Consider the following 26,145-nt stretch of genomic DNA (forward strand, 5'->3'; position numbering starts at 1 on the left):
AGTCGCTGCTCCCTCCTCTCTGCTGAGGTTGACCGCTAAGGAGATCACATGACCAAACCAGAGCGCCCTTAGATTGGTAAATGTGCATTTCTTTCCTTTACAGGCTTAAAATGAAGGTGGGAACAGGTTTAAAAAGTTACTAAACTCAGGACCCTGCATTCACTATATCTGATCTCCCACAGTCTGCATTCACTGTATCTGGTCTCCCATGGTACACAGAACATGGAAATACAATTATTTTATTAAATATAAACTGCTAAATACCTTTTCTAATCACAAGTTAAAACAGTCTTGTGACTTCTATCAGTGTCTAGTTGAGCACTAGTTAAAGCTTGTTGGAGGAATTTTCATTTTGCTCTAGAAGGGTGCAGAACCGCTGGCCTCTGTCTTGACAATGCTGATTGGCCCTATGCTAATCACATGCACTCTCCTAAGAAAAAAAAAAACCTTTAGCAACACACGCCAAACTAAGCATGTGCAGACTGACTCCACATGATATGTCTTATCGGGAGATAAGAGGGGGACACTGGAAGAAGGGGAGGATCAGAGAAGTCAGGATCAAACAGTTTTTTTACACAATGCAGAGGATAAACCACTTAGGTTCCACAGTGAGTATAACAAGCATGCTTTACTGCATATACACACTGATTTTACTGTTGTGGGTTTAGTAACTCTTTAAGCTTAGATAGGCTTAGCCTGAACTTCTGCTTTAGAAGTACTTAATACCAGTATAGTCCCAATAATTTTACAGATTAAATAAAGTGCCTACCAACAGGTTATCCAGCATTGTTTAGGCATTTTCGGTTATTGTGTGACAACGTGGCATTTCCGCACCCTTAATACGGGCGTGGTCCCTGGTTGTTATAATCAGAAAACCTGATCCAAGAAATGTCATGCATCTATTCCTAGTGTGCATGTATATAGACAGGAAGCGGCTGCAACAAGACTGCAGAAGATCAGTAACACTGATATGAAACAATAAACAAGGTGAAAACCAAGTATCATATTTAAAAAATGGTATGGTAATTCTTTACAGTTCTTTAGCAAACAAAGGTTTACAAGCCAGATGTAAACTAGGTGTAGAATAGAGTTTACATCTGCTTTAATTTTTAGGGCTCAGTTAAGGCTTGTAAAGTACCCAAGAGTTGAGGGACCATTTTAGGGATTAGGTAAAGTGTTAGAGTTCAAGTGAAGGCTAAGTGTTAAGTGTTAGGGTTAAGTTAGGGATTATGTAGGCGGTCATGGTGATATTTAGGAACCATGTAATCCTACCTTTTTTCTGCTCAGGGAGAAAAACATTTACATTTCAGAGGTGAAAAAATTGAAAAGTTATTTTCTCTGGTTTATAAACTGGTTGCAATCTATTGGCACCGTCAATTTCGCCATGATAATAATTTGGTACAGGACAGTTACATTCTGGGAATACTGAACACACTGTCTTTGTATGGCTGTGCTCTATTTTGTAGAATTTTATGGCTGAAATAATATTCTGTAAACTTAACTCTTCTGTTCATTAACTTGGACAGCTTTAGTTTATTTCTCCATATACCGTAAATGAACTGCTATGTTCCATAATACTGTTTGCTGGAGTCATCTTATTTCATAATTTACTATTTGAAATATATTGTTTTTTTTTTTTTAAATTTAATTTTATCACCGTGGGGAATTGAGCAGGCAATTTTATGTTTAAGGAGAAAAAAAATTTGCATGGAGGAATTCTTTGAAACTCAGAAGTATTGAAAGTTTCTGTAATCCAACACAAACAGAGAAGACGAGCTTTCAGTGGTAATAGCCGTAAATGATATCCACATGCTGGTATCCAGGAGGAGTTTATACACACATGGTCTTGTTTCATGAATTAGACTATACGAGATTTTGAGGTTGGAAGAGTTCTGGACATTAGACAAGATGCTGGGCCAGCCTATACAGGTACTGCCAGAATGATGTGACTTTGTGTAGTGGCGGGAGTGTGTCAACCTCAGTACCTCTGACCAACCAACCTACCACCAAATTATTATTATTATTATACAGTATTTATAAAGCGCCAATAGTTCGCTCAGCGCTGTACATTACAAAGGGGGACAGAACATGTGACAGAACAATACCAATACAATGCAAAACATGAGGGGATCGAGGGCCCTGCTCTTTCGAGCTTACAATGTAGAAGGGAGGGGATGGTGGCAGAGGAAGAGATAGCTATGGGGAATGGAGTGGTAGGAAGAGTGGAGGAGGTTGGCAAGTTAGCAGGGGGTGGGGTAGGCTTCCCTGAAGAGATGGGTTTTCAGGGTGCGCCTAAAGGAGAGGCGAGTAGGTGATAATCTGATGGGTTGGGCCAGGGAGTTCCAGAGGATAGGTGACACCCTGGAGAAGTCCTGGAGGCGGGCATGGGAGGAGGAGACCAGGGAACTAGAGAGAAGGAGGTCTTGTGAGGAGCGGAGTGTGCGTGCTGGGCGGTACTTGGATATTAGGTCAGTGATGTAGTTCGGGGCAGTATGGTGGACGGCTTTGTACGTCAGTGTTAGGATTTTGAATTTGATCCTTTGCGCAAACGGAAGCCAGTGGAGGGATTGGCAGAGGGGGGTGGCGGAAATGGAGCGGTTGGAAAGGTGAATGAGTCTGGCAGCCGTATTCAGGATCGACTGAAGCGGGGATAGCCAGCGGCGAGGCAGGCCAGTAAGGAGGGAGTTGCAGTAATCGAGTCATGATATGATGAGGGAGTGGATGAGCTGTTTAGTGGTTTCTGGGGTTAGGAACGTGCAGATTTTGGCGATGTTGCGGAGGTGGAGTCTGCACGAGCTTGTTAAAGATTGGACTTGGGGCTGGAAGGATAGGTTGGAGTCCAGAATGACACCAAGTACTCTGGCCTGCGGGGCGGGTTTGATGGTGGCGTTGTTGGATGTTGTCTTTGTTTTGCCAAACTATTGCTGCAGGGCACTCGTGGAGCCCCAAACCCTCCGATTAGCTCACATAATAAGTTGTTGCACATGTTGGTGACCCCCCCATATAATTAGGTAAAATGTGGACTGCTTCTAAGTAGGTTGCTTCACATTGCATTTCGGTATGTGGCAGAGGGGTGCAAAAGCATGAACATTTCCAAATGTAAGTTGGTTCTCTGGTCATGTTTGGGGACTCCTAGAAGATGCCTCAACCAATGTTTTACCAAAGACAAGGCATCTGTTGGAACCTAAAGTTGCCTAGACTTCCTATCCAAGGTTTCTTTAGTTTGTCAAGGGTAGCCATGAGTTTATATTAGGCAAGCATGTATTTTGTACAGGTTTATGTAACTAAGGAATTTCTTTGTAGTAGGAACCCTGAGGTACAGCTTGATGTGCCACCAGAGCACCTTAAATTTTACTTTCTGAAAGTCAGAACTTGCACAGGTTAAGCAGGCTCTCCACCCACATGTGACATTGCTCAGGCTTGTAATCAGCTGGTACTGGGTTTTTGGGTTTCTTAGTGGGACTCCTGTTCCAAACTGTGTAGAAAGTGAGCATTGGCAAGGTAGGGGCAAGCAGCTTTGACAGTTCGCTGCAGTCTCGTAGTTAGTTAAAGACAAAGCTTACCTTTTCCAGAAAATAGCCTATGCAGTCAATAGTCCCCAGTAGACATGAAAAAAACTTTCGTGTTGATAGGAAATAAAAAATGTTAGTTTACTTTTCTGTAATAATGGGAGCGGGTGTCCAGCAGTTTTCACATCCCAGCAACAAGGCAAGATGTCCAGATTGTTAACTGGGAGCTTTTTGGCCAGCCCTCCATGGGGGCTCAAATGGCCTATAAGTATGCCACAAACATAAATGAGCATGTAACAAAATTGCAGTTTTTTTAATATCTATTGGGGCCTCTTGACTGTATAGGCTATTTTATGGAAAGGGTGCACAGTCTTTAAACCTATACTAAGTTAATTTAACCACTTGCCTACTGGGCACTTATACCCCCTTCCTAACCAGGCCAATTTTCAGCTTTCAGCACTGTCACACTTTGAATGACAATTGCGCAGTTATGCAACACTGTACCAATATGAATATTTTATAATTTTTTCCACACATATAGAGCTTTATTTTAAAAAATTAAAAAAAAAGTTTTTCTTTGTTTCTATCGTAAAATTTTGCAAACAGGTAATTTTTCTACTTCACTGATGTGCGTTGATGAAGCTGCACTGATTGGCAGCACTGATGGGCACTGATGAGGTAGCATGGATAGGCAGCACTGATGGGCACTGATAGGCTGCACTGATGAGGTGGCACTGATGAGGCGGCACTGGTGGGCATTGTTGAGGAGGCACTGATGATGCTGCACTGATATGCAGCAATGATGGTCACTGATAGGCAGCACTGATGGGCACTGATAGGCGGCATTGATGAGCGGCACTGATTGATGGCAATGACTGACAGCCCTGACTGGCAGCACTGACTGGTGGCACTGCTGGGCACTGATGGGTGCAACTGCTGGGCAGCACTGATGGTTGGCACTGCTGGTCAGCACTGATGGGTGACACTGGTGGGTGGCACTGTTGGGCAGCACTGATGGGTGGCACTGCAGGGCACTGATCAACAGGGCACTGATGATCAGTGCCGATCTCCTCTGTGACAGCTGTCGGTTATGAGCAGTACTTTCCTCATGCTGTGACAGCATGAAGAAAGTGCTGCCGATAACCGGCAACTGCATTTACTCTGATCTGCTGTGTCATTGGACACAGCTGATCACGTGGTAAAAGGCTGCTGTGATTGGCCTTTTACCTCATCACATGATCAGCTGTGTCCGTAGGACACAGCAATCACGGACTGCGGGCGCGTGGCAGGGTGCGTTCTGGGAGGAATTTATAAGATGCCGTCCCAGAACTGGGTAACTGGCTATAGTGTGGTTACCAAGTGTTTAAAGTGGTTATACACCTCTAACATGAAATATGAACAAAGCATATCCTTCCATAGTGTGTACTTGTCTCAATCTAGAGCAGTGCTTCTCTTTTTTCAGTCAAGGCACCCTTTACAATTATGGACAGTCTTGAGGCACCCCTTTCTAAAATGCGAAAAATTATTCCAATAGTTTTATATAACACTGCAACATCCACATATGTAGGACACCCGACATTAGAGGTGGTTTAATCTTCCAAAGCAAATATTGCACACTGGTACCGATTAGTATTCCGATGTTTCTCTTCTCCCTCAGTTTTTCTCCATCACTGAGCTAAAGTGACCCCAGCACTGATGGAGAGGGGCTAGGGGGGTCAAACTAGGATGCTGTGCAGGCAGCTGACATCCTCCTTATCAACTGACGATGTCATTGGTTGTCAGGACGCCGGCGGCTAGAAGGTTGTAATGGTGCAAAATGAAAACCTGTGGCTTTGTGTAACTAAAAGGTAGGCTTGTTCCACCTGCTGGCTTGTATACAAGTTTTGGTCAATTTTTAGTCATTTTGGCACCCCTGAAGAAACCTCAAGGCATCTCAGCGTGCCTGGGCACCCTAGTTGAGAAAGGCTGATCTAGAGCAATGTGTCGTTTCTGTCTGCTGCCCGATTCCTCTGCTATCTGCATGAGTTTTCCTGACACCAATAGGTAAAAAGGTGACAGGGGAGGGGGCAATGTGTCGTTTCTGTCTGCTGCCCGATTCCTCTGCTATCTGCATGAGTTTTCCTGACCCCAATAGGTAAAAAGGTGACAGGGGAGGGGGCCCCAGCACACAGCCTGTGATTGACAGTCTCAGCTCTGTTCCTTTGTGCTGTGTTACGGGAGATGTGTCCTTTTTCCTCCAGACAGCTCTCAAGGGTCCCTGAGCTCTGCAGAGTGTAACTTCAGCTTCTTGTCCCCTGCTTTCTGAAAGCTCAGAAATTCTTTATAATTTCTGCATTTTGAATGGCTATAGAGAAGAGAGGGTTATAGAGAAGCGAGGGCTGCAGATAAGCAGGTACAACTTGTGTCGGAAGATTTGTTTTAACTTTATGTATAACCAGGAGCTTGTCACTTCACTGGGTATATGTATGGGTTTACAATGACTTTAATTCACTACAGTTTATTACAACTATATGCAGCATACTCACCATCGTAGGCAATATTGTGCATTATATTCAGTACACCAGAGTAGCAGCACACAGATCCCTGTTATCTATTTTTAAATGCTGGTTGCTGCCAGCCAATGTCCTAGACAGAGCATCTTTGCCCAAACCATTCATAGATCAGGCAGTAGAGCTTTCCTTGACTCTTGAGCAATGCTTGATGTTGTATTAGCAGCCCCATTTGGCCTGCATGGGGTAATATCTTAATAGCCATCCTGTTTTTGTTTGTGTGTAAACACAGTAGTTGCTTAGGACTTTATATCAAGATGGAGATTCGCAAACCATCATCTAATCCCATGGAGGAATAAGAATCGCTATTGCAAATTTGCCCCCCCCCCTTCCCCATTACTGTTAGAGAGATTTATTCCGAACAATTACGAGCCGTTTCTCTGGCTCTGTTGTACATTAGTTCATTCTGTGCGGTTGCTGTGTGTTTCTTATTAATGTAGTCCTTGTTTGGGCCAAGCGGAGCCAGTTTGCTGGGCACAGATTCCCACTGTTGGACATTGTGTGGCTTCAGCCAGTTTCAGTCTATTAAAAACATATTTTCTTTTTTAATCAGCTTTCATTTAACTTGAAACATTAAAGTCTCTGAGCTTGTTGTGGGTTGGGAAGGAGTCAAGAGAACCACAGCCAGAATTGCAGAAAAACCTGGACTGTATAAGTCGTGCCTTGCAAATAGGCTTTTCCTCATGCTTGCTTTAGACTGGTTCCCTTTTATTTGTATAAGTGCCCATTTACGTCACTCTCTGTCCCTGCAGATCTTCCTAATCTTTTTTTTTTTTTTTAACTATCCATTTATGTCCTTGTTGCTCTTAGATGCTCTTTAAATGTTCAGACTTTCTTTCAAACTACTAATCTGGAAACCGTGACATTGTTGAAATTTGTACATTTATCCCAGATTATGATCAATTTGATTATTTCACATGTAGCACTACCCCCTTAGGAGTCGCTGAAGTTTGGGTCCCCCTATAGTCCTGCACAGCCAGGCAACATGCATTTTCTGGACAGACTTGCATCCAGGAGACAATAGCCAGTCCTTGAGCTTGTTTTTTTTGGATTTTATTAGGGGAATTATAACTTGGATAGGGTAAGGAGAGTATGGGATTCTCAAGGGAAATGGAAACAGAGGAAATTCTAACTGAACTATGTACAAGTCTCTTAACAGCAAAAGAACAGATTCTTCTTCTTGCAGAGCTAGCCAGCATCTCATGAAGTACCACCCCATCCCCCAGATACTCCTTTATCCAGCTGCTCTGGGTGAATCCCTGGGCAAGGGATCCTGTGCTTGCCACTGCAGTGTGAAACAGTCCCGAGTAAGAAAGCTAATCCAGTTTCTCACTAGAGCAGTGGTTCTTAACCTTTTTGGAGGTACTGAACCCCACCAGTTTCATATGCGCATTCACCGAACCCTTCTTAATTGGAAAAATAAAATATGATTTTTAAAATTCAAAACATAGGTATATATTTATACATAGGTGCACAAAATGAACAAAACCATTAAGAACAAAGAACAAAACCATTAAAACATGATTTTCACACAAAAACAAAATAATGAATATTTACCGCAAATCAGTGTGACTTCTGCTGTTGTCTTTCAGAGGCCAGTTACCTTGGCAAGTGCCACTCTCATGTCATTTTCGCAACAAAGTCTGTTCCTTTTCTTCGTCTTTATGTCCAGCATCCTCGAAAAGGATTGCTCGCAAAGATATGTTGTAACAAACGGTATGAAAATTCATCCCCCATAGTAATTCATCCCCCATATAGTAATTCATCCCCCATATAGTAATTCATCCCCCATAGTAATTCATCCCCCATATAGTAATTCATCCCCCATATAGTAATTCATCCCCCATAGTAATTCATCCCCCATATAGTAATTCATCCCCCATAGTAATACATCCCCCATATAGTAATTCATCCCCCATATAGTAATTTATCCCCCATATAGTAATACATCCCCCATATAGTAATACATCCCCCATATAGTAATTCATTCCCCATATAATAATTCATCCCCCATATAGTCATTCATCCCCCATATAGTAATTCATCCCCCCTATAGTAATTCATTCCCCATAGTAATTCATCCCCCCTATAGTAATTCATTCCCCATATTAATTCATCCCCCATATTAAGTCCCCCCTGTGTCAATTCACTTACCTTTGCTCCGCGCGTTCCTCTCGCTGTATTCCCGCGCCGTTCCGGTCTTCAGGGCGGACTGTGAGAGGAGCCTAGCTCCTCTCACGTTCGTCACGCTGCCCCGCCTACACACATCCTGACAGCCAATCACTGGCTATCAGGATGTGAGTGGCAGTGAGACTGGCCAATCATTGCATTTGAGTCCCTGCCGCCCGAGAGGAGGGAGGGGAGCGGGCGCCCGGCACACAAGAGCCGCGGCTTGCCGACCACTGGGCATGTCATCACAAATCATGAGTCGGGTGTGGGTCACCTCCGCCGAACCCCCGAGACTGACTCACCGAACCCCTGGGGTTCGATCGAACCTAGGTTAAGAACCACTGCACTAGAGAGCCTCTTTCCCCTTACTGGCCCAGGGGGTACAGGTCTACTCACTCATTCCTTCTCCTATGCTGCTGGTGGGTCGGTGGTTGCTACCAGGTCTTCTAGCTGGGCTGCTTGTTCCCTGTTGCACAGGTGGTCCTTGCTTTGGGGGCCGGTGAAGTCCTAAGATTTCTTCCCTCCCTCTACCTGTAGGTGAGCCCTTCTCCATTTGGGTCCTCTCCCAGACTCCTGCTCTCCAGCCTTTTACATCCTCTCCATTTTCCAGCAGAACTCTCCTGCTGCTGAGCAGGCTCTGTCACTCTTAAGGACTGTCCTGGCCCCTTGCCAAGCCTCTTGTTGGGAATTGGCCAGGATCCCTTGAGAGTGCAGACTAGAAACCCCTTATCTGCACCCACTGCTTCTAGAACTTTCTGCAAAATTCTTGTGCAGGGGGAAGTCTCAGAGAGCTAGTCTGCAGAGCTTCTCAGCTCTGATCCTTACTGCCAATTAGACTCTAGCTTCTCCTAGCAGATGAGGAGGGTGACACACACACACAAACTAACTACAACTCCACGAATAATGACAAGACAAGGTGACAGTGTCTATGGAAAGGGCATCCCCTGACCCCCTCCCCCCCCTGCAATACGTACGTTCCCTGTGCTCCCTTGTGCTTATTTGCTCCTCTGCAGCCTACACTTAGATTGACTGCATTGGTGACCTGGTGGAACCGTGACATTGCTGCCCTGATCATGTTCCAGTGTTAAGGGCCTAGCAATTGGCTTGGGCACTATTACAATGAAAGAGAAGGTCACATGGTTCCTCATACTCAGAAGGGTTGGGTAGTGTCGCTGGCAGCTGAGAAGCAAGAAGCCGCAAGGCAGTGCAAGTAAGGTAAATATATGGTGTTGGAAGAAACCTTTTCTAGAGACACTGTAACTTTGTCTTGCATAGGCAGCATTACAACGTCTTAAAAAACTGTCAGATCATTTTCTTTTTAATTCTCCCTAAAATAGCATTAAAAAGTCATTAAAAAGTGAAATTGATTCAAACAGATTACTGAACGCCTGAAGCACACATGGGCTTTAAATATTTTCCAGCAACAGGAGGAAAAGGTAGCATCAGAGTAGAAACGAAACGCCTGAAGCACATATGGGCATTATATATTTTCTACTAGCAGACTGCTAGATCGGCTGAAACTCCTGTGATCCTCAAGAGAAGTACAGCCAAAAGAGCTTAGACCTTCAATCAATATACAGATGTTCCTCAATTAGAATTTGAAAAGTACAGAGCAACTCTAAACCAGAAGTAACACCTAGGTGCCAATAAAATTCCTCCAGTCTATTATCTACAGGGTGTCCCTAAAGTCTGGACACATAGGCAAAATGCATATTTTCAAAACATTTTTCAACAACATTGTATTTCATTGGAATATTAATCAATAACATATTCAATGTAATTTATACCATTTGTGATGCAAAGTTCCACGCGCTTTTGCAAGATTCACATGAATCCGATGCAGTAACTCCACATTTCTCTCAGTTTGAGCACATTTGTTCCTTTTATATTGATTTTCATTGAGTACACCTTTTCTTTTAGCATACCCCAAAAAATAAATGTAACCTTGATAAATGTAAGGTTATGCACTTTGGGGTTAAGAATATGCATGCATCATACATACTAGGGGGGGTACAACTGGGGGAATCAATGGTGGAGAAGGATCTGGGGGTTCTGGTAGATCACAAGCTTAATAATGGCATGCAATACCAAGCTTGGTTTCTAAAGTGAGCAAAATCCTCTCTTGTATTAAGAGAGGTATAGACTCCAGAGAGAGAGATATCATATTACCCCGGTACAAATCATTAGTAAGACCTCATCTGGAATATGCAGTTCAGTTTTGGGCACCAATTCACAAAAAGAACATTGGGGAACTGGAGAAAGTACAGAGAAGGGCAACCAAACTTATACGAGGCATGGAGGAGATCAGCTATGAGGAAAGATTAGAGGAACTGAATTTATTCTCTCTTGAGAAGAGGAGATTAAGGTGGGATATGATCAACATGTATAATACATAAGGGGGGATATGATCTCCATGTATAAATACATCAGTGGTTCATATAGTGAACTCGGTGTAGAGCTATTCACCCTGAGGTCATCACAGAGGACAAGGGGGCACTCTTTACGTCTGGAGGAAAAGAAATTTAATCTCCAAACACGGAAAGGTTTCTTCATAGTGAGAGCTGTGAAAATGGAATAGACTCTCTTAAGAGTTGGTTCTGGCCAACTCAGTGGATTGCTTCAAAAAAGGCCTGGATTGTTTCTTGGATACACAGAATATAACTGGATACTAACATTTATAGGTAAAGTTGATCCAGGGAATATCCGATTGCCTCTCCGGGGATCAGGAAGGAATTTATTTCCCAGTGGGTGCAAATTAGATCATGCTTTTCTGGGTTTTTTTGCCTTTCTCTGGATCAACTGGGTATAGGATTATACATTTTTTTTCTATGGTTGAACTGGATGGACTTTTGTCTTTTTTCAGCCAGTCTAACTATGTAGCTATATAAAAAAAGACGTCAAGGGGGTTAAGGTCTGGTGAGCTTATATAGTGATATATTATTATTAATGGAATTAACTTCAGGTGCACTAGATGGGGAGCAATGAGACAACCCCCAAAACATGAATGGTTTTACAGGTAGAGGCCACTGTAAGTTATTCCCCTACTCATCTTTTCTGACTGTTTTTCACTAGTATTGCATTTGGCTAGGGTCAGTGTCACTACTGGTAGAGCAATAAGGCGATACCTGGACCCTACAGAGGTTGCACAGGCAGTCCAACTCCTCCAGGATGGCACATCAATACGTGTAATTGCCAGAAGGTTTGCTGTGTCTCCCACCACAGTCTCAAGAGCATGGAGAAGATTCCAGGAGACAGGCAGTTACTCTAGGAGAGATGGACAGAGCCGTAGAAGGTCCTTAACCAATAAGCAGGACCGGTATCTACTCCTTTGTGCAAGGAGGAACAGGATGAGCACTGCCAGAGGCCTACAGAATGACCTCCAGCAGACCACTGGGGTGAATTCCTCTGACAAAAGAATCAGGAACAGACTTCATGAGGGTGGCTTGAGGGCCCGACATCCTCTAGTGGGCCCTGTGTTCACTGCCCAGCACTATAGAGCTCGATTGGCATTTGCCATTGAACACCAGAATTGGCATGTCCACCACTGGCACCCTGTGCCTTTCACAGATGAGAGCAGGTTCACCCTGAGCACATGTGACAGACATGAAAGGGTCTGGAGAAGCCGTGGAGAATGTTATGCTGCCTGCAACATCTTTTAACATGACTGTTTTGGTGTTTAGGGCAGTGATGGTCTGGGGAGCCATATCCATGGAGGGATGCACAGACCTCTACAAGCTAGACAATGGCATCCTGACTGCCATTAGGTATGGGGATGAAATCTTTGGACCCACTGTCAGACCCTACGCTGGTGCAGTGGGTCCTGGGTTCCTCCTGGTGCACGACAATGCCCAGTCTCATTTGGCGAGAGATTGCAGGCAGTTCCTGAAGGATGAAGGAATTGATACTATTGAATGCCCCCCACGCTCGCCTGACCTAAATCCAATAGAACACATCTGGGATATCATGTTTCGGTCCATCCAACGCCACTAGGTTGCAGCTCAGACTGTCCAGGAGCTCAGTGATGCCCTGGTCCAGGTCTGTAAGGAAATACCCCAGGGCACCATCCGTTGTTTCATTAGGAGCATGCTCCGATGTTTTCAGGCATGCATACAAGCACGTGGAGGCCATACAAACTACTGAGTACCATTCTGAGTTGCTGCAATGAAATTTCAGCAAAATGGACTGGCCTGCTGCATCATTTTTTACTTTGATTTTCGGGATGTCTTTGAATTCAGCCCTCTGTAGGTTGATCATTTTCATTTCCATCAAACAATGGGGCATCCTTACATTCCTAACACATTACCCATCCATATCAGTATAGATGTCCAGCATGAGATTTTTCCCCATTGAGATCTGATGTGTTTTCAAAGTGTACCTTTTATTTTTTTAGCAGTGTATATATAGTGCTATTTCCAGTGTGTTTAGACTTTTGGGACACCCTGTATAGAGTTATCACCTTCCTGAAGTATCAAAGAAAGGTACTTCAGGCACAGGAGGGGATAAGGCCTGTTCACTGTAGAGGCTCCCAAATGTTTGTTAACCATTGATTTATGTTAAAAAAAGAATTTATTTTATCTCTTATAAAATCTAAAATTTTAGTTGCAAGGAGATGAAAATAATGCCTTCCGATCCTACACATTTTGGGATAAGTGTACATGTAGTATATACGTGTACATATTGTAGTATATGTGGAATCCAAGCAAAATCTCCCAAACCGCTATATGGGGCCTGATTGCGACAGCCAAGCAGTTATTGGTCTTGTTGCAATCGGACTGATGTGCTGATGTTGTAAATCCTATCCCTGACCCAGCCGTCAGAACCATTCATGGCTAATTTAACTCTGGTCCCTTCAGAACACAGAAACATCCTGTGAACTGAGAAGGAAACACCCTCTAGGATTGAATGGCCAAGGGCTAATGGTGATGTTACTAAAGTTTAGCTTAACCTCCTCCCAAACCACACATACCTAACCGTCCTTTCTTTCCTGTGCCAGTGTGTTCAGACATCAGGCACAAAGAGAATTAGCCCTTCATAAACCTCAGGTGAAAACCTGGCCCTTACACAGGGCTGACAACTGCCCCCTCACCCCCATGTGACAGCGCTGGGTGCCTGAGCAGTCAGTCACCACGCATCTGCAGTGTCAAGTGGGAATGGAAGTGTAGCGCTCCCCTCTTGAGGGACGCTGAGTTTTTGGGTCCCCCTAACCTCTGCACAGCTAGGAAATACAATTTTCCATGCTTGCAGCTACAGTCAGTAAACAGTCCATGAACTTGGTTTTTGTTTTATTAAGGGTTAACTTGGATGGGTTCTAGGGATATATGGGATAAACTGAAACAACTTGGAAGACAAAGTCTTAAGCACAAAAAATGCAAAAATCAGCACACAGTCTTGGCAAGGAGCACTTGGTCCCCTTAATGAACCTCCTCAGATCCCAGATGAAAATCTCCTCATCCACCTGGCTGTTTTGAGAGTATCCCATTACAAGGGATTACAAGACACAAAGTAATGAAGTCCCAGGGAGAACTAGTTGGGTAATGTAACCTGCCCTCCTTCTTTGGCCCAGGGGGTGTAGAAGTACTAACACTGTCCTGTTCCTGTAGCTTTAAAGGTTGAAGCTGCTTTCAGGCTTTATGCTGGGCTGGCTCCTTCTCTGCTGACAGGCTATTATTACCCGATAGACTGTGGGACAGTGGAGGTCCTTCTTTCTAGCTTCCGGCCTGTTTGCAGACCCTCCTCCTCTGGGGCCCCCTCCCGGGCTCCACACCAGCAGCACTTCCTCACTCCATCTTCCAATGGACTCCCCCTGCTGACCAGGCTGTCTCATATTTAAGGGCTGACCTAGCCACCATGCCAAGCCTCCTGCCTAGGGATTGGCCAGATTTCCCTCAGTATGCGTATCACTCTCCTCACCCCTGCCCACTGACTTCTAGAAACTTCTCCAAGTTTCTAGAGCAGGGGGAGGTATCAGAGAACTGACCTTCAGAGCCCTCCAACCTTAACCTGAAGTAACCTCACTGACTAACTCCAGGTTGACTCATTCCAAGGCTTCTAACAAACCTCTAATTATACAACACGAAAAACTATATTACACTAGAGGACGTTACAGAAGGAAGTGATTACATCATACCCAGAAGTACTGGATATTTCTCTTTGCTACCTGCAGCCGAGTGGAGTGATGGGAGAGGACGGCAGGAGAGTTTTTATCCTAGGATAGTCCAACTTTTTTATTTTTCACTATGGAGGGCCCGTTGAAATAGTTTTTAAAATATATATGCTGAATGTTTTATCTACTTTATCTACATTTATCACAGTGCTTAACTAGTTAGCACTTCCACCTAGCAGGACTAAGGTTGTTGGTTCGAAGCACTACCTGCATGGAGTTTGGATGTGCTCCCTGTGCTTGCATGGGTTTCCTCCCACTCTTCAAAGACATGCTGCTAGGTTAATTGGCCTGTCTAAATTGGCCCTAGTATGTGTATGCATGAGTGTAAGTTAGAGACCTTAGATCAGGGGTAGGGAACCTTTTGAGCATGGTGTGCCAGTTACAGTATATAAAAAATGTAAACTTTACACACTCAATCACAAAAAGGAATTTGTATACAGTAAATTCTGTAAACTATTTAAATCATAGTAAGAAAACATTGATAGTTACATAGTTAGTCTGGTTGAAAAAAGTCCATCCAGTTCAACCAAAAAAAAAAAAAAGTTATAATTCTATACCCACAACTGATCCAGAGGAAGTGAAAAAAAACTCCAGCATGATCCCTGGATCAACTTTACCTATAAATGTTAGTATCCAGTTATTTTGTGTATATAGGAAACAATCCAGGCCTTTTTAAAGCAATCCACTGAGCTGGCCAGAACCAACTCTTGAAGGAGTCTATTCCACATTTTCACAGCTCTTGCTGTGAAGAAAACTTTCCATATTTGGAGATTAAATCTCTTTTCCTCCAGACGTAAAGAGTGCCCCCTTGTCCTCTATGATGACCTCAGGGTGAATAACTCTACACTGAGTTCACTATATGGACCACTGATGTATTTATACATGTTGATCATATCCCCCCTTAATCTCTTCTCAAGAGAGAATAAATTCAGTTCCTCTAATCTTTCCTCATAGCTGAGCTCCTCCATGCCTCTTATCAGTTTAGTTGCCCTTCTCTGTGCTTTCAACAGTTCCCCAATGTTCTTTTTATGAATTGGTGCCTAAAACTGAACTGCATATTCCAGTACTAATGATTTGTGCAGGGGTAAAACTTCCTCTCTTGAGTCTATACCTCAAAATACAAGAGAGGATTTTGCTCACTTTAGAAACCGCAGCTTGGCATTGCATGCCATTATTAAGCTTGTGATCTACCAGAACTCCCAGATCCTTCTCCAACATTATGGTAACTTGGTAACTTACCAATTATTGTGGAGTTAAATTATTACTTGTGAGCCACAAGGAGTTATTTACTAAATACAAACTATAATATTACTTAATTAAGTGCATAAAAAACATATATATTAGATCGCAAGGTACTACATACACCCTCTCTAGGTGTGCAAATGTAAACCATATAATCCAATATTGTACCGCGCTCCAATATATTCTACCTCATGTGATATAGTGAATACCTGTGTGTGTCTCCAATTGACAAACAATTACATCAAACTATGATACTTAAATCCATAATTATTATAAATGTGAAAGATATTACATTTTCTATAAGTGAAAAAACGGAAAATGAAGTGAAAGAGGAGAATATTTCTATGCTATGATCTCCCAAATAGATTGATATTTCTCCTCTGTGTTTAATTTTAATCTGAACAAAACATCTATAATGTTAAAATGTATGTGGGGAAACTACATCCCCCAGAGGAAGCTACGAGTCCCTGTAGCGTAACGCATAGGGGAGGGGCGGTGACGTCATCACGCATCCACAGAGGAACGGCGAGTATACACACTGAAGGCAGACACACCTATGAGGCTGACCCTAATGCGATTTGGATACATTTTATGTAAAGCGTTATTATATCTTTCACAATGTGAGTGGAAAATCAAAGCACATTAAACAACTGTAATCCCGGATAAGACACTATGTTTCTTTTCCCTTCTTTTCATGTTCCATATATGGAGGATTAAGCCAAGCAGCCAGCGGAGAATGATCTATTGAGAAGGCTGAGCTGAGGAGAGAGAGGTTCACGCAGTGGACACAGATCCATAATATTACCCAGTTTGAATATACCATCTCAATTCATACAGAGGAGGACTATCATATGGCAAATTGAACGGCACATTATATGATGTACCCATCTGAATGACTAAATAATATACTACATAAATAGAAAAATATACATATTTTTCCCCACATACATTTTAACATTATAGGTGTTTTGTTCAGATTAAAATTAAACACAGAGGAGAAATATCAATCTATTTGGGAGATCATAGCTTAGAAATATTCTCCTCTTTCACTTCATTTTCCGTTTGTTCACTTATAAAAAATGTAATATCTTTCACATTTATAATAATTATGGATTTAAGTATCATAGTTTGATGTAATTGTTTGTCAATTGGAGACACACACAGGTATTCACTATATCACATGAGGTAGAATATATTGGAGCGCGGTACAATATTGGAATATTTGGTAATTTACCACTTTTCCAGAAATTAGCACTCATTCCTGCACCTTCATACTTCAGATCACCCTATTTCTTGCACCTTCACACCACAGATCACCCCAATTCCTGCACCTTTACACCTGAGATTATACCATTTCCTGCACCTTTATCCTTCAGATCACCACAATATCTGCACTTTCACATCCAAGATCAGCTGATTTCTGTACCTTCACACCTCATATTAGCCCAATTCCTGCACCTTCACACCTCATATTAGCCCAATTCCTGCACCTTCACACCTCTGATCACCCAAAATCCTGCACTAATGCACCCCAGAACAGGCCCAATTCATGTTTCTTCAGACCTCAGATCAGCTCCAGTTTCTGCACTTTCACACCCCAGTCAGCCCCAATTCCTATTTCTTCAGGCCTCAGATCAGCCTCAATTCCTTCACCTTTACACCAGATTAGCTCCAATTCCTACACTTTCACACCTCAGATCACCCCAATTCCTGCATCTCCAGACCTCAGATCAACTCCAATTCCTGCATCTCTAATCCTCAGACAGCCTCAATTCCTGCACCTTCACATCTCAGCTCACACCAATACCTGCACCTTCACCCATCAGATCACCCAAATGTCTGTACTTTTGCACCCCAGATCACCCCAATTCCTGTACTTTCACACACCAGATTAGCCCCAATTCCTGCACCTTCACACCTCAGATCAGTCCCAATTTTTGCAGCTCCAGACCTCAGATCAGCCTCAATTTCTGCACCTTCACCCCTCAGATCACCTCAATTTCTACACCTTCACACTTCAGCTCACCCCAATTATTGCACCTTCACATCCCAGTCTCCAGCAACAATTCCTGTGCCTCCAGGCCTCGGATAAGCCCCAATTCTTGAACCCACAGAACTCTGATCACAATTCCTGCACCTTCACACCTCCGATCAGCCCAAATTCCTGTACCTCCAAACCTCAGATCAGCCCCAATTCCTGCACCTCAAGACCTCAAATCAACCCCTAGTCCTGCACCTCCAGACCTCAGATCAGCCCCAATTCCTGCACCTCAAGACCTCAAATCAACCCCTAGTCCTGCACCTCCAGACCTCAGATCAGCCCCAATTCCTGCACCTTCAAGCCTCAGATCAGCCCCAATTCCTGAACCTTCACACCTCAGATGAGTATCATTTTCTGCACCTCCAGGTGTCAGTTCACCCCAATTTGTGCATTTTTCTAACCCAGATCAGCCCCAATTCCAGCTCCTTCAGGCCTCAGATCAGTCCCAATTCCTGTATTTTCCCATGTCAGGTCACCCAAATACCTGCACCTTTACACCTCTGATCATCTCCAATTCCTGCACCCTCACAACTCATATCATCCCAATTACTGTACCTTCACACTTCAGCTCACCCCAAATCCTGCACTTTCACACCTTAGATCACCTCAATTCCTGCACCTTCACACCTCTGATCAGCTAACTAATGCACTTTCACTCCTCGGCCCACCCCAATTCCTGCAGTTGTTACTCATAAAAGATTGCTGTGGAAGCAATTTGAAGACAAACCTCTCTGGCTATATCCCGTCCAAGCTGAGCCAGGAACATGGATGCTGAGGGAGAGAAATGGTTGGAGGGAGGGCAGTGTGAGAACTAGCATCAAGGGTAGAGCTAGCACACAGCCACTCACTTTCTTCTTTTTAAGGGCCGTTTTTGCCCAAGTTTATTTAAAAGAAAGTTCCATAAGTCCAAAACCATAGATTTCCATCACATGGGGTTTTCAGCATTTTACTTCCAAACACAGACCTTTAGCCTCCTGTCTTACACATACAGTCCTGCCGTTCTGGCCTTCCACTTCAGGCTCACAGCTGTCTCCTGCAGACTCTTTTCTAAATGGCTCTTTGCACACAGGTAGCAGACCCTTGCTGCTCTGGCCCCCTACTTCTCCTCGGTGGAGCTATCCTGACTCCTGGGCAACAACCTCCTGTCGGCTGGGGTGGAGCCCAGAACCCTAGTCCTGTTATTACTTAAAGCCCTGCACACACCTGTACAATTAGTTCAGAAAACATTGACCCAGGATTGGAGATTTCATCCCTCCCAAATCACTTCAAAATCTCCAGTCCCCAGGTTTTGAAACGGACTTTACGAACAAAAGAGGAAACTGAAAAGCCAGTTTCCTCTGCATTGAGCAAAACACTTGGAGCCCCTCAACCCGTTTAGTTGGGAATCCTGGGTTATAACCTTGATTCCCACTGTAGGAGTGCCCAAAACTGCCACAACAGGTACGCCGATAGTAAAAACCTGGCCATGAGCCGGCTCAGGCTAAAAGAGTGCTGTACCAAAGAAGAGGAAAAATATGGAATATAATTACCATTTTAAAGTGAGAACAAGCAACCTGGGGAATCCGACTCGACACAGCTTCAGTGTGGAGAAAGCAACACAGGAACCGATGTCAACGAAAATAGAGGTGGTGGTGGGGTATCAGCCGCATTGCTGCTTCTTTTGTTGCAGCCGCTAGCTGACTTTGTTTGGGAGGTGGAACTCCCAGGACTCCCCTTGGGTGCCATCCTTGATGCTGTCGTGTGCCACCTTCGGCAACTAATGCCAGGGGTTGCCTACCCCTGCTCTAGAGGAATCCTGATTTAGAAAGTCTGGGTTTGGTGGTTAGTTTGAGTTGTTGATATTAGGAATAAATAATCAAATCTTTCAAGCATGATACATTTGTGCTAAAATAAACTAATGGGCTAAGGGCACCAGTACCAAATCCATAGATGGTACAAACGTTCATCAATACACAATTTAATAGTGTTGACAATTCAGGTACTGAAACTTACTGTTGATGCTCCTATATCAGAAACAACACCAGAAACATGGCATTTTTTAGAGGGCATAAAAAAGTACTTGGGTGGGACTGGGAATAATTGCTATGCATATTCATGTAGTTCAGCTTATGGTTTTCCATTTTCCCTGTAGGAAGTTCAAGACCTAAGATTTGTTTCATATTGTTTCTGAAATTTGCCTTTACTAAAGCTAGCTTCTTGTGAATTTTCATATAAAATGACACTTGTGGCATGGAATAGAAATATAAAGTTCTCTCAGACTCATAATAGGACCAAGAAACCTTTGGGTTAGGTATATGAACTACAAAGGTGTGGCAAGCTGGAGATTACAACCATTTAATAAAGGCTCACGCTGCCTGGCACATTTTTAGCACAGTGCTGACAGATGGAGAGCAGGACTGGAGCATGAAAGGTACGTCATTCATTCGAGGCACGTACAAAATGCTACCAAGTATGAAAAGCTGAATTCTGCAAGGAAATTCTGAGATCATCTGGCAAATTGTAGAGCTACCTAGTTTTATTCTCTGTTAAAGTGAGAAAAATGACTTAATTAAAGAGCTGCCCATCTTGTGCTGCTTGCTGGTTTCATCTTAGTCAAAAATTTGTGTATATAATGTATTCTTTTTTTAATCTTTAAGTAATACTAACAAGTTACTCATATTTAGCTAAAGCAGAAATCCGTATACATTAGTCCCCCATTTTAGTGGAGATTTCAGTCTAATATCCCTGAGGGGAACACCAGCACTTGAAAAGATGGGATAACATAAAACGAGATTTTACAGAAAAGCTGTCTGCTTTTATTCAGCTTGTATGTGTGTGCAAAGGACGAGTCTTGCATAGAATAATTCTAGCACTAGAGAGGACAGTTGATGTCTGAGGTGTTTTACCCTATGGAGTGATAGAGTTTCAGATGGCTGTGTGATCAGACCCTAGGTTCCCGTGCTACAAGGGAAACATTTTAAAGGGGCACTATTGTGAAAAATATTTTGTTCTAATAACTGCATGCAGTTCATTTGTGTAATATCAGCATTCCCTATGTTAAAGCTGAAGTTTAGTTAAAATTTATTTTTAGCCTTACAGCTTTATTGACCTTACTCGCCATACTTGCCTGTAATGGATTATGTCCCATGTCATGTAGGCAGCTGTATCCTGTAGAAATCTTCACTGCAGGGATGCCCCGTCCTCTTCCTGCCTCTGAAATTCCAGTGAGTAGGGCATTAAAAGATTTTTTGCAAATTTTTTTGATTTTGTTGGCCCTCTTTGGAATCTTCTGTTACTCTATTTTGGGACAATTACAAGAGTTGTCATTGTATTCATGTTTTTTTATTATTTACTTCACATGTTCACTATTGGTTAAATTGCTATACGGAGGGGTTACAATATCTTTTTTGGTCTAAGCACACTTAGCCACCCACGGCCACTTCACCCCGAATGCGCCCGATCTTGTCTGATCTCGGAAGCTAAGCAGGGTTGGACCTGGTTAGTACCTGGATAGGAAACCGCCTGGGAATACCAGGTGCTGTAGGCTAACATTTTTTTGCATGGACCAAAATTGAGATAACCCCCAGATGGTACTAATCTTGTACTTATTGCACTATATGAAGTGTATTGTTTGGGCAAATGTAGCGCCTATCTATTTATATTTTATTTAAATGTTATAAGTGTTAATCACACTTATAACTTAATTAGGGGCAGCTTCGCTTAGAATAGAACAACACTGAGACAAGATTTATCTAGGGTCACTACAGTTGGCCCAAGTTTTTAGGGCCTTACACTATATAGAGTGATTAGTTATAGGGATTATTTGTATATACACATCCCTTCTATATTGTATTTTGATTTTGGTAAATATATATAGCGCCTATCTATTATATCTTTATTAAAAGCTTTGTGTCTCAGGGCTAAATTCAGTCAAATAAATTCCCAAAGAGTGAAAGAAATATTATTTATCTTACAGAAAAATAATATGAATTATATCCAGTGCTGCTCAAAAAAATTCCCAAAGAGAAAGCTCCTCCTCCCTCCTCCTCCTCCATTGGGAAAGTTGTTTCATGATCTGTGAATGGGGAAGAGTCTGATCAGGCACAAGATTCTCTCCCCCACTCACAGATCGTGTTACAGTAAAAGCAATAAAAGAGCCTTTGTCAGTGGATGAGAGGGGAGGAGGTGACGGGTCTTTGTTTGGAACTTTTTCTATTGAACCGAGCCAGCTATTATCCCCCAATATGTTAGAAGTTCAGAGGCAGGAAGAGGACAGGGTATCCCTACAGTGAAGATTTCTCCAGGATCCAGCTCCCTGCACAAAGTGGGACATTCTTTATTCTAGGTATGTTAGGTCACTTAAGCTGTAGGCCTAAAAATGGAAGCATTATTATGAAATTGAAGCCAAATGTATGAGACCTGGCAGGAGTCAGATATGATTCCTTATTTCTATCTTATGCTGTGTCACATCTTCCTGTCTGCAGAAATCTCTGGAAACTTTTTAGCCTTGATGAAGGAGAGTGCTGAGCCCCCCGAAACATGTTGGCGGTTGCAAAATAAAATCTTTCAAAGGACTGTACAAACTAGTGTGGTGCTCTCATCTTTTCAAAATATCTTTTAGACAAACTTCAACTTTAAAGCAACCCTGGTGATACATAATAAAAGATAACTCGTGTTACAAACTATAACACTGCCTCAGGTGCTTATGCAGTTGGAGTAATTGTAACAAACAAAAATGCACTGCATGGGTAAAAGCACAGGATCACTTCAAGGGGCATCACATGTTGTGACTATGGTGGGTAGTAGGGCTCAGCTAAGTAACAGTGGTCATAAGATGGACAAAAATGGACTCCAGACTCGGGTGCTGTGGTTTGTTAGCACTATGCTTGTTTATGGCTGCCGTCTAAATAATAAGCCCTTCTCCCCTGGCTGTGAAGATGCTGAACACAAAGTCTGGTTTATTTGGATCCTTGCGTTCCTGAAGTGTTTCATCATATTTCCATATAACTGAGGAGCCGCGCTGTCACACACCATTCTGCCAACATCACTTTATACAATTCTGTGAAGCTCTTGGTCACAAATAGAAAACTCTCCCTCACAAGCTGAGAATTTTTCAAAACATAGAATCACCTTTGGCAGTGCTGCACATGTAAAAGAAAAAGCCTTTAATTTATGACACGTCGCTCCGGACCTTCATGTTTAATAAATCAGAATAACCGCACTTGTAGGGACTTTATGAGGAGATTTGTTGAATTTTTTTACATATTATTTTTACCTTGGTGCCCTTGAAATTGTGGTTCGTTATATACTAAGGTTAGAGGTTTAGCACCTATTGGTTTTTACATGTAAAGAAATGTTGAAGAAATAGTTTCCTAGGCTTGTAAGAATTCAGCAAGCTTAAGTTAAATTGGAGATACCCAGGCCTCACACAGATTAGAACCCAGCGGCTTAAGAGACTGTCAAATGTCTTTTTTTCCAGTTGTGGAATATGTAAGGAGACTTCAGTTTTATTTTTATTTTGCATTATTCATTGCTTCATCAAAATGGTACAACTTATGTCATAGGGAGTGCTGCTATTAAAGTGGTAGTAAACTCGTAAAAAAAAGTGTCCTGCTGCAAGGTAATATCATAATATACTAGTATGCATTGAAAGACTTACCCTAGAACATAGCCCTCCAGTGGTGCGCTGTCACCGCTACAGAAGGCTTCCATCTTCACCCGGTCTGCCTTCTGGGTTCACCGGCTGCAGCTGCTCTATGCTTTTCTGCTTCCTTGTAATGTCCTATGTGAGCTCCAGAACCTCTTCTTTTTTCTTTCACTTCCACTTTTTTTGGAACAAGCAGCGATCATTAGTTGTAATCATGTGTACTGCTGTATGCACACTACAAATCCCATAGTACATAGACCATCTCGGGAGTGAGTTAGAAGAGGGTAGCTAGGTTCCTACATACAGTGGGACCATGGAGAACAATTGTAGTCACCCTCTAACAGGAAGTCACATCACAGCAGCAAAAAAAAAAATTACATTTAGAACTTGGAGAGTTGAGAAATCCTGAGAGCACTAGGATGAACTTTTTTGAGTTAGAAATACATACTTTACAAAATAGATTTTTTTTAAACTAGCGGTTAGTGTCACTTTAAAGTAGATCTAATCCTTAAATGGATGACATTTAGTTTTATAAAGTTTCTGTAATTTAGCTTGAAGCTGACAAAAGTAATTGGAAGCCATTACTGTTTATTTCATATTATCAAAAAAATCTAATGTTGCATTTGATTTTTGATGGAATAGAATATTTGAATCCTTCCACTGCCAGGGCTATTTTGGCATTTTTGCATTTGGTAGTTACCAACTTTTTTTATGGTCACACAATATTAGCCAAATTGTTTATCATTCTGACCAATAGAATGAATGAACGCCCAAATGCTTGACATGCCTAAACATGCTTGCAAAATGCGGCTTTTGGTGTGTTTTTTAAGCTGCTTTTCTCCTGCTAGGAGAAAAGGTGTTTAGAAAAGGCATTATATTTTTTATTTTTTGCATCTCAGTGATGCTATCCCCCTCCTGTCTGTTTTACCCTAGATTCACACCCAAGTGTTTGCAGCCACATTTTGCTTTTCGCAGAAATGCAGTACAATCCATTTAACATGATTTCCTATTGGGACATGTTCACATCTCCGCTTTTTTACCCGGTTCATTTTTTTGGAAAGGGTCAGGGACTTTTTTTAATGCAAAAAGTTGCATTTTTGGTTCCATAGACTTCAATGGAAATGCTACAGAAAAGCATGTTGTGCGTTTTGCTGCGTTTTTGATGCATTTTTGATGCGTTTTGCATTTTAAATCTGCCTAGCAACAAAAAAATTAAAATGCATCAAAAACGCATGTGCAAAAACTCAAAACGCAATGCAAAATGCACTGCAGAACGGATCAAACACAAACTGTATAGGTGTGAACCCAGCCTTAGCCATTATGGTCTGCATTCAATCACTCCAGCCTTGGCTGTACATCATTGGTCTGGTAGAACTTTTAAATAGTTTTGTCTATGCAAATAGTTTACAATAAGTTTAATAAAGTAAAGATAATGACAGACATATAGTTGAGAGTCCAATACAATTTTTAATTGTTAGCAAACTAATAAGATAGCCAGTGGGTCTTAAAGTGGTAATAAACCGAAAAGCAAACATTTAATATATTGCATCTTACCAATCCTTAGATGTGATGGCTGTATTAGGTTCCTTTTTTAGTCTTTTTTTCTTTTATTTGTAGCTGGTGATCCAGCCAGTAAGTCTGTTGTTTTTCAAAAACACAAGCTCTCCAGCAAAATGTATCCGTTTACATGGATGAGGCAATACATTTAACACTGGTGAGGTTGATTAAAATGGTCAACTTTTATTTATTCATGCAAATTCTTTATCCCAAAAGTAATAAAAAAAATGTTTGCCGTAACTGATTATAAAGTGTTAGCTGGAATTCGCCTTCAATTTTGTTAGTGTATTTAAATCTGCTAGTACATATAACCCTACCCTAGACTGGCAATGCTACTGTCCAAAGGTGCTCCTATGCTCCGGCATCCAGAGTGGAGTCTGTATAATCCCAGAGGTGTGTTGCTGGCCAGATCACCGGGTGAAAACAGAGAGAAAAACACAAAAAAAACCAGAAAACAAATGAAGTCACCAAATCTAATTATTAGTAAGCTGCAATATATTACATTTTTGGTTTTGGGTTTAATACCGCTTTAAATGATCCCTTTTCATTGGGACTTGTGCAAGTGAGGTTTGAATAAAAATGGGACAGGTGGGTGTGCTTGAGTTGACTGTTCTAATATTGATCAAGGGTATGTTCTGTTAGCCAGTCTAGTCCAGTGTTTCTCAACCTTTTTTCAGTCAAGTCACCCTTTAAAAATATGGACAGTCCCGAGGCACCCTTTAGCATTATGAACAGTCCAGAGGCACCCTTAACATTATGGACAGTACCGAGGAACCCTTAACTTTATGGACAGTCCAGAGGAACCCTTAATATTATGGACAGTCCCGAGGAACCCTTAACATTATGGACAGTCCCGAGGAACCCTTAACATTATGGACAGTCCCGAGGAACCCTTAACATTATGGACAGTCCCAAGGCACCCTTTAACATTATGAACAGTCCAGAGGCACCCTGTAACATTATGGACAGTTCCGAGGAACCCTTAATATTATGGACAGTCCCAAGGCACCCTTTAACATTATGAACAGTCCAGAGGCACCCTGTAACATTATGGACAGTTCCGAGGAACCCTTAATATTATGAACAGTCCCGAGGCACCCTTTAAAATTATGGACAGTCCCGAGGTACTCTTTAACATTATGGACAGTCCTGAGGCATCCTTTAACATTATGGACAGTCCTGAGGCACCCTTTAACATTATGGACAGTATTGAGGCCATTCTAAAATGTGGTGCCTCAAGACTGTCCATTTTAAAAGGCCACCCCATTCTAAAATGTGAAAAACTATTC

At 42.3% G+C, this 26,145-nt stretch overlaps 1 protein-coding gene and 1 pseudogene across 1 annotated transcript in view; both read left to right on the top strand.

The window, feature by feature from the left end:
* The window catches only part of GLIS1 (GLIS family zinc finger 1), a 205,081-nt gene that overhangs the window by 44,637 nt on the left and 134,299 nt on the right, over positions 1–26,145 (top strand). The gene's annotated exons all lie outside the window — the stretch shown is intronic.
* LOC149429284 (5S ribosomal RNA) lies at positions 21,081–21,199 on the top strand (annotated as a pseudogene).

This window comes from Staurois parvus, unplaced genomic scaffold (assembly GCF_062004578.1).
Source record: "Staurois parvus isolate SC_StPar_1 unplaced genomic scaffold, SC_StPar_1.0 ptg002753l, whole genome shotgun sequence".
Taxonomy (NCBI): domain Eukaryota; kingdom Metazoa; phylum Chordata; class Amphibia; order Anura; family Ranidae; genus Staurois; species Staurois parvus.